This window comes from Aplysia californica, unplaced genomic scaffold (genome assembly GCF_000002075.1).
Source record: "Aplysia californica isolate F4 #8 unplaced genomic scaffold, AplCal3.0 scaffold00107, whole genome shotgun sequence".
NCBI classification, from domain to species: Eukaryota; Metazoa; Mollusca; class Gastropoda; order Aplysiida; family Aplysiidae; genus Aplysia; species Aplysia californica.
The window spans coordinates 463,151-467,093 of NW_004797377.1; the positions used below are offsets into that span (position 1 = coordinate 463,151).

The 3,943-nt window shown below is 41.4% G+C and overlaps 1 protein-coding gene across 1 annotated transcript in view; it reads right to left on the bottom strand.

The window, feature by feature from the left end:
- Positions 1–333, bottom strand: part of LOC101846125 (atypical chemokine receptor 3) — a 48,093-nt gene extending 47,760 nt beyond the window's left edge. Inside the window, exon 1 of the mRNA XM_005095571.3 lies at positions 142–333. The gene's annotated coding sequence lies outside the window, so the exon portion shown is untranslated. The remainder of the gene's footprint in view (positions 1–141) is intronic.
- Positions 334–3,943: the final 3,610 nt, after the last annotated feature.

Below are 3,943 nucleotides of genomic sequence, written 5' to 3' on the forward strand. Positions count from 1 at the left end.
AGTTATAAAGTGCACAGAGTATAGACAAGCCGAAAGTTGAGGAGGACCGTGCCGTCAGCTGATCGGCTCCTCTAACCGCAAGCACCAGAGAGCTGAAAAAGAGAACGAGCAGGGTTAAGTAGGAGGGTTAAAACAACTTACCACACAGCACTATAACTTTGGCATAGCTGTCATCAGGGTCCTAAACCATACTAAGCACTGTATCAAAACAAGGATCTTGGTTTTCGAGTCTAAATCCCACGTTGCTACCCTTGTCAACCACCAACCTCACACGAATTTTTTTCTACAGCACCGTCGCTCTTTCTGGCTTGTGGTGACCCCGGAGCCGCAAAGGTTGACCGACATGCGCAGAGCTTGTTTGTTTCGGCCTTGGCCTAAATATACTGCGAGGGGGGATTCCTGCTGGCTGCGAACGACGTAAGCTTAGACTTGTTCCGGAAGAAGCAGTTCTTTATATGTTCTCTTTTATCATTAAAAAAAATTATTCCATTTCATGAAAGGTACCAACTTACAAATAAAATCACATTTCTTTATACACTTACAATGTTTGAAAGAGGTATTATGTTAATTATGAGTTTGTGAGTCTGGACGATTGGAAGGCTAAAACTACTCTCTGGTACACGTACTCTCCTTCTCCCCTTAGCGTGTGCTGAGCAGCTTTGACAGGAACAGGCCCAGAGAGCTCGCTGCCCAGTATGGAAAAAACTTGGCCTAATCATCGAACGGCGGCAATTCGCAATTCAGCCTCAGGCGTACTGCTGGGTGAATTATACATTGTAATCGGAAAGTGAAGTATGATGGCGAAATCATTCTAGATGTAATTATGGCATTTATGCTCCCATTTTCAATTATGTCTTTTATAATTTAAAATCTACTGTAAATAAGTAATAGCCGACGTTCTCTGGCGGACCTGCATATGACAACTGAAAAAACGGCCAGTTTCCTTTTCACGGCTTTGCGGTTTTTTAACATAATTATATTATAATGACACAGTTTAAGACATTCAGCTGCCTACGACGGCCACTTTTCTCATCGACAATAGGTGATCGTCTGAGGCCACCTGTACAAACGGTCACCTGTTCAAACGGCTGCCTGTACAAACGGCCACGTAGCCCATTGTCCAGGTTCATTATCAAGAAGGAGAGAGAGAGAGAAGGAGACAGAGAGAGGAAGGGAAAAAGAGGGGCATAGAATGGATACAGTGAGATGGATGAAGCAAGAATAGACAGAGTGAAGAAGGGCAAGAGTCAGAAGGGAATCGAGGGAGGGAGGAACGAAGGTAAGGGGACAGGGGAGGGGGTGGGGTCAAGAGGGATACAGTGAATACAGACATAAAACAAGGAAGCAGGGACAGTTCTGATTTTCAAGCTTTTGCACTGTATGTTTATATAATAACACACATGTGATTTTGTTTTTTTGTGTGGGAAAAGTATGGCGGTACCAAAAAAAAAAAGAAACTAAACTAATACCATGAAACAGTGTGAAAGACATTTTAAACGTGTAAAAGCTTGCAATTAAAACTTTGAGACAAACACGAGATTATGATTGCTGGACTATCCCCGCACCCATGCATTGCTGCTGTCTTTCGGCCACATTATAAAGTAATGCCACTTTTTGTAAGATCCATCTTGCCATTTAATGTAAGATCCACCTAAAGAGTACAACAGAGCTTGTAGTTTGCATAGATAAGCAAAGGGCAAAGACAGACATGTAAAATATGTCAATGTCATTGTCAGCAATGTCTGAGATATATAATGGATAATGCAACAAAGTAGGGCTGGGAATTGTCTTTAAACAGAAAATGGTACATTTTTACTTTTAAACCCACATGCAGAAGCAAGGGGGTGGGGGGGTAAATGGCCATAATTTTAATTTTTGCTGCAGAACACACAAAAAATATAGCCACTAAATCCCTTGCAAATCAACCGTTTTCAAGAAAATATATCAAAATTGCTAAACATAAAATTAAGGTGTGCCCCCCTGAAACCCCCCATGCTGTTAAAAACAAGTCAAATAATACAACGGCATCTTGTCCTATTGTACAGTTCATATTAAAATGTCCATACATCTCATAAACTAATAATTTGCAGTGGATATAAAGTTAAAATTTGTATAAAAGGCAGATAAAATGAACAAGAAAGGTGTTTTAGAATCTGAGCATGATGAGATGGGTCCATGAGTACAATAATACCCAGAAAGCAAGAGGGACACTCCCTATGAAAATATTTTACTTACTGTCATATATTTAGATTCTTATAAATTTTCTCCCTATTCAAAAGCAGATAAAAAACGTGACAAAAGGGGGCTCACGTGGCCTAGTGGTTAAGGTGTTCGCCTCTCATTCAAAGGTCCCGGGTTCGAATCCGGGTACCGACGGAAAAATCCTCTACAATTGTCTCCTTTCACCTCCTTTCCTGTTCTCTAGCAATGTTTTGTCATCTGCTTTCGTCTCCACTTTCAGTCCTCACCCCTTCATCTCCTTTGCCCTCTTCACTGGCCTCCTAACATTTTCTGAAGCCTTTCAACCGCTTCTCCTTGGCCCCTTCTTACTGCTGTCTTTCAGCCACACTCCCTTCTCGGACAAGGGCGAAAAATCTCGGATGTCCCTTGTGCAAGTTGCAAATGTTAAAAATCCCTTGGTGGTCTAAAATCTATAAAGAGTAGGTTTCGGCCACCACCCAGGAAAAATTCAAAATTTCCTACCAACTGAAAATGTTTAATGACTCCTGCGCGTTCATATATGACCTTAGGCTAGGCAGAGTTGCGAGAGCCTTAAAACACACCAAAAAAAAACAACAAAACAAACAAAAACAAAGTTCCATAACGGCTTATAATATGTGTGTGGGGGTTCTTGTCATGATAGTTCAACTTTGCCACTTAAAGTTTTATTTAACTGTAAAATTTATAGCAAAGGCAGACCAAAGAAGGAAGGTGGTCAGGTATGATTTTTTTTTTTTTTTTGTGGGGGGGGGTGTATAGCTTCTAGATTCTAGATCTTATTATTAATGGTGATTGCAGTTTTGAAGAAAGTAGCCTATTGTCCAGGTTCATTATCAAGAACGAGGAAGAAGAAAAAGTCCAGGTTCAAAAGGTGGCAACACAATCCAGATACCTGCCAAAAAGGCCTACCCATAATTATATTAGATCTAGATGTCTATGGTAATACACCAGGTGGTACAGGTATCTCTGACTGGATTTAGAGAATGGAATTTTCCATGCAAGCAACAGGAATACAAGCATGACATTACCATTTTTATGGGGTGGGGAGCAATATTTGCTGTTTATCCAACGATAGTGTGGTGGCGGAGCGGTTAGAGCGCTCGTCTCCGAAGCGGAAAGTCCAGGTTCGAGACTCGGTCTGGATGGGGGTTTTTTCACCCCCTCCTGCCCACCCAGCAATAATGGGTACCTGACTTCGAGTTGGGGAAGTAAAGGCGGTGTGGAAAGGAACTGGTCACCCTACCACACTCTGCCGAAGGCCCAGGAAGCTGTCTCACTACCAAAGCAATTCCCAATGTCCGGATCAGATGTGGGAACAACTTTACTTTTACTCCAACGATTCACAGCACTGGGGTAGGGATGGGGGTGCTGAGGTAGAGTGTGCAAACGAAGGAGATCTATACGAGGATGGGAGCCTATAATTCTAAAAAACCCACAAAAAAACAATACTATTCTAGATCGAGATCTAGATCTAGATCTAGATTTAGATCTAGAACTAGATCTAGTTGTTGGCTTTAATTTTTGTCAGAAGGGCGAAAGTTAAAGTTTGTGGACAGTAAAAAAAAAAAAAAAAAAGACGGAAAATAAAACATCGGGAGTCTCTTTAAAATGATCAATGTTTTTCTTTATCAAAGACTCTGGATCAAAGTCTAGACTCAACCTAGTCTAACCTAGACGTGTTCACTGTTCAGATCACTGAAAAGTGGGCCTCAGCCCTTAGTGG